The sequence below is a fragment of the Rosa rugosa genome, chromosome 5 (genome assembly GCF_958449725.1).
Source record: "Rosa rugosa chromosome 5, drRosRugo1.1, whole genome shotgun sequence".
Classification (NCBI taxonomy): Eukaryota; Viridiplantae; Streptophyta; class Magnoliopsida; order Rosales; family Rosaceae; genus Rosa; species Rosa rugosa.
The window spans coordinates 12,713,902-12,723,865 of record NC_084824.1 but is presented as its reverse complement, the minus strand read 5'-3'; the positions used below and the strand labels follow the sequence as shown (position 1 = coordinate 12,723,865).

General features: G+C 37.8%; 1 long non-coding RNA gene and 1 pseudogene across 1 annotated transcript; both read right to left on the bottom strand.

Annotated features, from left to right (window-relative positions):
- Positions 1-388: 388 nt before the first annotated feature.
- LOC133709348 (uncharacterized) lies at positions 389-894 on the bottom strand. The gene is made up of 3 exons (XR_009846241.1): positions 806-894; positions 584-621; positions 389-432 (listed from the first exon to the last, which is right to left on the bottom strand). It is a non-coding gene; the product is annotated as an uncharacterized LOC133709348 (long non-coding RNA).
- A 7,157-nt stretch (positions 895-8,051) lies between these two features.
- LOC133712956 (ADP-ribosylation factor GTPase-activating protein AGD5-like) lies at positions 8,052-9,696 on the bottom strand (annotated as a pseudogene).
- Between the last annotated feature and the right edge of the window lie 268 nt (positions 9,697-9,964).

Here is a 9,964-nt window from a genome sequence, read left to right as displayed (position 1 = left end):
ACTCCATCATCTGCAAATATAAACTTGCACGAATTTCTCGTTAGCTGAAATATTTCCCTCCTTCCAAGACCTAAGAATTCAAGAAACGGGCATCAGTTGTGAGCTTTTGTTCTATGTTATATTAAATGCACTAGTGACATCAGACATACCAAATGCAGAAGCAGCAAGGTTGTACTCGTTGGAAGGGCTGGTAGAAAAGACCCCAGAATCATCGGTGCAGAGGACTAGAGGATGCTTTGCACTGTACATACAAACATATTGTTGATGTTATTAATTCTATATATCTTCAAATAATTTGGAATTGATCACAGACCTTATAAAGTTCTATGCAGCAATCTATCAAAAAGACAAAATAACAGCAACAACATGCAATAAAGTTCTTCCATTTGCATCAATGAATGAATCTGTCACTGGGTTCCCAATTACATATCCCTAATAAGAGTTCAAGAACATAATATAGATAACAATTTACAAAAACTGAGAATTTACAATGCTCTAAACAATAATCTATGACTGGTTTCCAGGTATAAGGCGTTCACTTCCTACTTAATTAATCCAATTTTCTGCAGTTAGATCCACATACCTTGAGATTCATTAGAGGCAAAGTTCCATTTTCATTACCTGCAACATCATGAGGAAGTAGGACTAGCCATAAGCTACTACTCTTTTCAATTTCAATCAGGTCCATCATTTGGTGATTAAATTAGGGTAAACTATTATGATTAACAAAAATGAATAGATGAAACGAATCACGAATGCAAAGCAAGAAAGGAAGAAGAATAGTTATTGGCTGACAGTAGCATACCATCCAATATTTGTTACACAATCATTGGCACAATTATGCCAGAGAAGGAGTCACCACCAATGTAGAGCATATTTTCCGCAGGGTGTGCCTCCAACCACTGCATGACAACACGAATTGTCAAATTCAAAGCAGACTATTCATTAAATCTGTGGAATAAATGCCACTAGTTTTCTTACAAATAGATTGTATAAGATGCATACCTTCTGCAGAAATTCACACGGAATGCTGTGTGTAGTCCACTTTTTCACACGGAATTCTGTAGCCAATTGTTCTTTTCACACAGATATATGTGTCAATATTTTCACACGGAAATCTGTGTGTATTACTCATTTCACACAGAAATCTGTATCAAATACTTATTGTAACGGAAATCTGTCCCTCCTTAATTCACATAACAAAAAAAAATTAATTATTTCGAAATAAACTAATTTCTAATACATACAGAAATCAGTGTGAATTGATCTTCACACAGATATCCGTGTAAAAATATTTTACCGTTTACACAGACATCTGTTACTACTGTTTATTCACACGGATTTCCGTCGATATTGTTATTATATAAATGACTGTGAGCCTAATTATGCTCTTTTCACACGGATATCTGTGTCAACATTTCACACAGATATTTGTGTGTTACTCATTTCACACAGAAATCTGTATCAAATACTTATTGTAACAGAAATCCGTCCCTCCATAATTCACATAACATAAAAAATTAATGATTTCGAAATAAACTAATTTATAATATGTACAGAAATCAGTGTGAATTGATTTTCACACAGATATCCGTGTGAAAATGTTTTAGTTTTTACACAGATATCTGTGACTATTGTCTATGCACACGGATTTCCGTTGATATTATTATTGTATAAATTACTGTGGGCCCGATTATGCTCATTTCACACGGATTTCTGTTACTATTTCTATTTCACACGGATATCTGTGGCTTTTAACTACAGTAAATCCGTGTGTGTTGTTATTTTGCTAGTAGTGGTATGTGGTGTCCGAATCCTTCCCTAATTCTTCAAGATTTTGGGTTCCAACTAATATTTGTTAGCTGAAAATTAAACTACACATGAAGTTGCACGAATAATAAACACAAGATGAAAAACATATATACTACAACAAATTTGGGCATTAGTGACCAAATCTTAGTGACCAACTTGTAGTTGGTCATTAATAGAATAGAATTAGTGACTAACATTAGGCAGTGGTCACTAAAGTAGTTGGCGGCATAAATTTTCAGATTCCCGCCTAATCATTAATTAGTAGTGACCAAATGTATAATTAATAGTGACCAACTAGGATCTGGCCACTACAAGTTTGATTACATTTGAACAAATACGTTGTCGTTTTAGAGTTAGTGACCAATTTTTTTTTTTTAATGAATTTATAGCCCGATAAATTTTTTTTTTAATGAATTTATGCGACTTTTTTTTTTTAATATTTGTTAGCTGAAAATTAAACTACACATGAAGTTGCACGAATAATAAACACAAGATGAAGAACATATATATATATAGCACAACAAAATAATAATAGAATTGGTTATGAACATGATACTGGAGAAAGCCATCGATCTTGCAACAAAGTCTTCTGGATCCTCTCAATCTTAGAAGCTACCAACTATGGGGCTAGAATTGCATGCTTGTGTGTATGAGAGGTCACAGGGCCCTTGTTATATTGTACAAAACAATGAATACTTGCCCATAACAAGTCGCATAAAATCATTATTATTGTATCTAACAAAATATGTTCGATATTCTTGCTTAGTTACCAAGCCATTTAGATCTCAATTGTAAATTTAGATTCACAATGTATTAAGGAATAAGTTTTCTCAGATTATCTCAGATAACTTTCTCTTTAGGTAACAATAGTTATTACACTTGATATGCATTTATTAGATGTTCATGTTAAGTCTTACAATCTCCCACTTGAATAATAACAATCAGTGCATAAACACAGACGCGCATGAGCGACACGCGCCTATTATAATAATAAAAACCTACAATCTTAGCCATTTAGGTGATCCACCCATCCATTGTTCATAAATGTGTATTGACGGTCAACGTTAACAGTTAAAACAAATCTTCTTCTTATGGAGCAGCCGTCACTGAAGTCGAGTATCACCCAAGCCAAAACCGGGAGCGCTTGTTTGGCTCGCAAATCTCGGCCATCCATATCCCCTTGTACGGCTCGTTGTTCTCGCCTCTCTTCCTATTGGCCGCCGCTTCTTCTTGACCCTCCATTCTCCTGTTCTGGGTCTAAACTTTCGGGTCGGAAAAAGTGAACTAGAGGGGGATAGAGGTTGAAGATGAAGGTGAATGGTTTTTGGGGAAGAGAGGGAAGGAAGGGGTTGCATGCTACTTGGCCACTGAGCTTGTCATCTGGGACGCTTCTGAAACCCAACAAAGGAGAGAAATTTGAAATTAATTCCCCTTAGAAAATCCAAATTCACTGACACAATCACCGATTTTTTTTTTTTTTGATCAAATAAACAACTAGTCTTTAGTGAGTCGAACTCACAGCCTCCCACTTACGAAGGGAAGACTATGCAACTAGTCTTTTTTTTTCTTCGTTTGGGGGATTTTTCTGTATTAGTGATGGTTACTATCTTACTGATTAGTCAGACAGACTCAGGAGTCTTTATCTCATTAGAAAAAATAGGGTAAAAGATCAGGATAAAACAATCATTATAAAAATCTCATAAAATAAATGAAGTATCACTCAATGGTGGAGGTAGCAGAGGAAGGCGTCTTTTTTTTTTTTTTTAAAGAAGTGAAATATAATGGAGAGGATGCATTGTGAATTAAATTTTTTTTTTTTTGATATGTTTGAGTTAAGAATATAAAGTCTTATTTACAATATAATCTATATTAATTAATTAATGTAAACAAAAAAATAAATTGGTTCAATGATATTTCCCTCTACAAATCTAAATAAATAAATAAAAGACTAGCTCATTACCACTCTGCAATATATAAGTTGTTGGACTATGCTCAGATTTATCGAGTCGATATTTCATTTTTTATAGATAGAAATTGATTATATTATAATCAATAGCTAAAATAGAAAAAGTGTACATGTACATCTCATTGACCGCGATATTTTGTTAAATTAATTTTTCAAGTGGATTTTAACTTGTTCATAATTATTTTAATAATTTACTAGTTTAGTGTTTGAATACCTAACCACAATAATTTTAATTTGTCCCTCGAGTTTTGGTATGTGCTCAGAAGATATATATAGACCTACACGAAAATGGTCATGAAAAGCAACCCCTCTAAAATTTATGACGGATTGGCAAATTGTGTTTTAGCGTTCGTGATATTGAGATCATAGTGGTTGATGGATTGGATTAGTGTTGAAACAAAGTTGAAGGCAGATAACAATTTGATTATGAGCATAAATTATTCCAATTCCGTCATTTGAGATTGGGTATTCATATGCATGTCTTTGTTAGATTGCTCTTAGGAAATCTAATTAATAAACAAAAAGTTATAAAGGTATCTTCAGTTGACCAATGGATCGAAAACAATACAAAAACAAAATCTCTAAATTTTTTACAAGAGGCATAAAATATTTTAATAAGCTCATGCAACAGTCGATTTCTCCAAATTCATTTACCTCTACTCTATCACTTTTAAAAGGGACACGTAGTGACCTGACATTCAAATTATAGAAAATAAAAAATTAAAGAACAGAACAAGAGTGTTGGAGCTTTAAGCTTTGGCAGCAAATTAAATGGACAAATAGACACTGATCTGAACAATTTGAATCCGTTATTTTGTATGAGTTATGTCAAATTGGTTTACATGTTCAGATTATTTGGTAAAAAGAAATAAACAAAGACAGTAATACATCACCAAGCTGGACTTTTTTAACAATGAGCCACAAGCAAAATGGACAAAGACACTTATCTGGACAATTTAAATCCGTTAATTTGTTTTAATTATTTAGTATTTTATAAAATGCCCAAGAACTAAAAAAGAAATCACAAAGACAATAACACGTCACTAAGCTAGACTTTTTAACCTTGCTATTAAACTTCACACTATAAAGATTAGATATAACTTTATAAGTCTTTATAAAGATATACATCGGTTAAAATATTTCCAATGTGGGAGTTACATTACTTTTTTTTGGATGAGGGAGTTACATTACTTACACATATGAGTTCAAATACTTTCCTGTTTTTGTATATTCCTATTGCCTTTTCTCAAGGGGTCCAAGGATATATATTCTTCTAGCCTTGAGGAAGAAAAGAAAAGACCCGCCTACTAAATAAAATATGGCTGATAATATCATGCATGTTATTTTAATGTAAAAAGTATTATCTGTTGTGCAGGTTCAAAGCTTAATGAGTTAATATAACAGACTCTAGGGATCCAAATTGTCGAGCTCATGAGGCTCAGGCTGCTGATCACTCTTTGACATTTATGCCAACGACTGACTTATAGTAAGCAATATATGTTACATGCCTAAAAAGTGATCGTGGGATGAGGGCCTATATCGGAAGCATGCTGAGGTTAGGTCGTCTTCCGACTACTATCCCAACTATCGTTGTTTTGTTGCTACCCATCCTTTGTGGATGGGGACCCTTCCATTCTCAAGGAAGCATGCTGAGGTTAGGTCGTCTTCCGACTACTATCCCAACTATCGTTGTTTTGTTGCTACCCATCCTTTGTGGATGGGGACCCTTCCATTCTCAAGGGTCTTCGAGGACTTTCCAACTTCTCCAATCTGATTTTTGTTGGCTACCCATCCTTATTGGGTGGGTGACCCTTCAAACCCAAGGGTCAAGGGTTTGCATGCTTAGTCACACCATACCCCCACCGAGTTACACCATAACCCCACCGAGTTAGGCTTTACTCATGCAACCAATCACTTTAATGCCCCGCTTAGTTACAAACCCACGCTACTGGGTTCGGCAATTAAAATGTCAGATGCATGTCCTTATGAGGATTTATATCACTTGTTACTCTACCGATGTGGGAGTTAATTAAATTGCCATTACTAAATAGTTCAAATGCTCTTCAATAATGATCCTAGCAGTAAGCTTATACACGTCTGGAATTAAGAGAAAGAGTTGGAGGATGCTAATTCTACTAACACTGATCAACGAAAACACCATATATGATTATATGCTTCCAAAGGTGGTGGTCGATAAACTTCCTACTACCCTTTATCACCACTGCAAGCTCTTTAATTTTAATGGTGCTAAACCGCTAAACGTAGCGTTGTTTTGTTGGCATAAATTAATGGTCAATTTTCCTTGTCAATTTTAAATGAATCTGATCCATATAACCCAAAATTGTTGAATTAAATACACTCTTAAATTTGAAAGTCAATAAGCACGAGAAAAATTACTACTTTTCTTTTCCCTACTTTTACAGTTTTACTAGAACTCGTCTTAAATAAGAGAAAAATTAAAGAGTTAATTACTGTTTACTCCCTATACTTATAGGGTTTCGTCGTTTCAGTCCCTGACCTTCGAATTTCACCTAAAAAGTCCCTGAACTCCCAATTTCCTCCTAATTAGTCCCTGCCGTCAACTTTCAGTCAAAGACCCCGTTATTTTGCTGACGTGTCATTAATTTCAAGCTAAAATGTCTATTATACCCTTATTTACTCTTTTTTAATTTATTTTTTTCTTTTCTCTCCTTTTTTTTTCTTTTTCTTTTTCTTTTTACATCTTCTTCTTCCAGCTCTCTCTCCTCTTCTTTTTATCTCCGCCATCACCCCAATCTGCCATGGCTAAGCCAGCCACCCAAGTCATCTGCATCTAACGAGCACACTTCGTGCTTGTCGCCGCCAATAGAGAATCCAGTATGTGTGTTCGATCGGGGTCGATCAATTTGACCCGATCTTAATCCACCTAGATCCAAGAATCCTCTCCTCCACCTCCATAGCCCCAGAGCCCCCGTCATTGCTCCGATCAAAAACAAATGGCGGCTTCCTCGTTCGGCCTGCCATAGCCCCAGTTCCGGTCCGAGGTCAAGTTAGTCAGGCTCCGCCGCGACCGAATCGTAGTTGTTCCCGATTCCATGAAACTTCCCTCCTTCTTCAAATTCCTCTCGAGATTTGAGAAATCCCAGTCGTATTGGTAAATCGACTCCAGCCGATAACGCCGCCTTCCATAGATTTTGAAGGTTGTTCTGCTCTTCTACGTATTCCTGTTCCGGCTAAGGTTGCGAGGCCTTGATGCTCTTGGCGCGTGTGGCGGTGGCTTTGGGTTTGGTGGCGGCCTCCTTCTTCGCCGCCGGCCGGGCCTTTCTCTTGGCTCCTTTCCTCATTGTAAGGTTTGAATTTCGGACAGAGAGAGGCTATGGAGAATTTGGGTTTGGTGAAGAAGGTGTTTGTTTTGGGATATTGTTGCTTTATTTACTGGTTTGGGTTTGGAGAATTTCAGCCGTGGTATGATGCCATGCGGTGGCGCAGCGAGCTCGTGATCTGGGTTTTCAGTTGACGCCAAAGCTCTTGGTTCGATTCAGAGCTTTGGGATATTGTATTTCAATTTATAGATTTGAGATGATTGTTGCTTTATTTACTGGTTTGGTTGAGATAATTTAGAGTTCAGCTTGTTTTTACTTCTCTTGCAAATGGTGGAGGTGGTGGGTGGCGTTGGCGTTGGTGAAGGAGGAGAGGAGGAGATAATGGAGACGAGGAAGAAGAGGTGGTGGTGGTGTTGGCGTTGGTGAAAGAGAGGAGGAAGAGGTGGTGTTTGGTGTTTGGGAGGTGACTGAGGTGGTGGTGATGGTGTTGCCATTGTCGTTGGTGAAGGAGGAGAGGAGGAAGAGGTGGTGTTTGGTGTCTGGTGGTATTTGGGAGAATGGGAGGTGAGAGAGGAGGAAGAGGTGGTGGTGGTGTTGGCGTTGTCGTTGGTGAAGGAAGAGAGGAGGAAGAGGTGGTGGTGGTGGTGGTGTTTGGGAGGTGAGAGAGTGCGAGAGAATGGAAGAGGAAGTAAAGAGAAAAATAAAAAAATAAAACAGAAATTTTTTTAACTGAGGGTAAAATAGACATTTCGGCATAAAATGGCTGCCACGTCAGCAACTTAACAGAGAAATTGACGGAAAATTGACGGCAGGGACGAATTGGGAGGAAATTGAGAGTTCAAGGACTTTTTAGGTGAAATTCAAAGGTCAGGGACTGAAACGATGAAACCCTATAAGTATGGGGAGTAAACAGTATTTAATCCAAAATTAAACTAAAGAAGGAGATGAAAGGCCAGGCTTCGGCAGCAATATTTTCCTGTGATTTTCTTTTTCTGTTTCTTAAATGGTATAACAGAGACATCCATCGGATCATGATCATCACCCATCAAGGGTCCTCGACCATTGTTTTGCGAACATTCCTTGTGTTAAGGAGGAGAAATCATAATCTTTTCCCATTTGTGTTGAGGTAGAAGAAGTTGCAGCCGGTGACCGAGTTGTGTTCACTCCAGCAGTTGTAAGGCCATCAACTGGGCTATCAGCTTGGGGCATAGAATAAAAGCTAGACGTTGGATATGGAACAGAGCTTCCTGTTGGATTTGCCGGTCCTGCTGTCCTTGCCTGTGCAACATTCTTTATACCACCCTGTCCATCTCCAGGCATCATCATTCCAGGAATTTGGTAGCCAATGTTTGGCCAACTATGGGCGGGTAAACTGCTTCCATTTGACACAGGTTGCTGAGCAGATTTAGCTGCATCAGTGAAATTATGAGACTGCTGCTGAGCCAATATTGCGAGTTGCTGTTGATGCATAGCGAATGGTGACACCATATTGGAGTACTTGTCGAAAAGACTCATAATATCATTTTTAACATCTTTCTTGGGTTTCTCTGCAACAGGCTTGCTACTGCTTTCTGCTGCTTTTGGTGGACTGGTTTTCTCAATTTTTTATGCTTCGTTAGCCGACTGGAAACCTGCCCAATCATTATCGTCAGCTGGTGCTGCATCTGATGAGCTATTCTCACTGAGACTATCTACGACTGAGAGCATGCCGATAAGGTCAGTAGCAAAATCAATCTTTGGAGGGGCAACTTCAGCAGCTGGCTTTATTGCTTCAGCCTGTGGAATTGCTGGTTCTATTTTCTGAACATTTTGTGGTTTATGTTCAGGAGGAACAGGAAGACTGATTCTTCCAGCAGGAACAGTTTCTCTTCTACTAGCTGTTTGTATGTTCTTCCTTTCCTCCAATTTCTTTTCTGGGTTTCCTATATACCCATGCCCACTGCTTTCCACAGGTCCCTGCCAATGTTTGCAAGCAGTTTGCTCGCGTCCTCTACAAGGTGATTTTGGGTTTCCATCTTTAGCGGCCCATCTCTTATCTTCATACTTTGCACGAATAAAATTTTCAATGCCAACTCTGTCGTAGTTTGGAGGTAGTTCTGCTTCCCAGTAACGTACTATTTGCCTTTTCATTTCCCATTGATTGAATAAATGCAACTTGCTCTGGAAGCCATGTGTCCAAGGTAGCAGACCTCACCTTGGATATGTGTACCCCAAGACTTCTGTGGATCCCAGAACACTGCATGCATATAAAGATGCCTAAGTTCACACTGGCCCATCTTGGACACTTGGCTTTGCAGTCAGCACATTCCCTATTCTCCGGCAATTTAACAAGTCCTTCCAGTATCTTTCTGTGCTTGGCGTTAAGCTCCATGGTGACGTTGGCCTTCTCGTTCATGGTGACCGTAGAACGAAATTTGTGGGAGTCAAATTACAATTGCTTACATGAGTTCAAGTACTTCTTTTAAATACTCTAGGTCATATACGTTTAAGAACATTCCTATTGCCTTGAGGAAGATACATGTAAGGACATCCTATTATTTTGAGGAAGATTCATGTGATTAGGGACATTCCTCTAGCCTCGAAGAAGATTATTAAATAAGCTAGAAGAAAATATCTCGACGCTCCATGATCTACCGTAGTACTAGACATTGCTGATAATTTTACATCAGTCTTTACATGTAAAAATTAAGCAGGTTTTGTATTTGATATGAATTGATTGTTTAGTCATTTAAGCAGGTCGATCGACATGATATCCCAATCAAATTGGAATAATATAGAGAAGGGATTATGCTCTAAGGTTAGGTCAGCCCGATTAGGCTCTAGTTTTGTAGAAAGGTGTAATTGGTGAGATTTTACCCAAATAAATATCTAAGAGTACGTACGT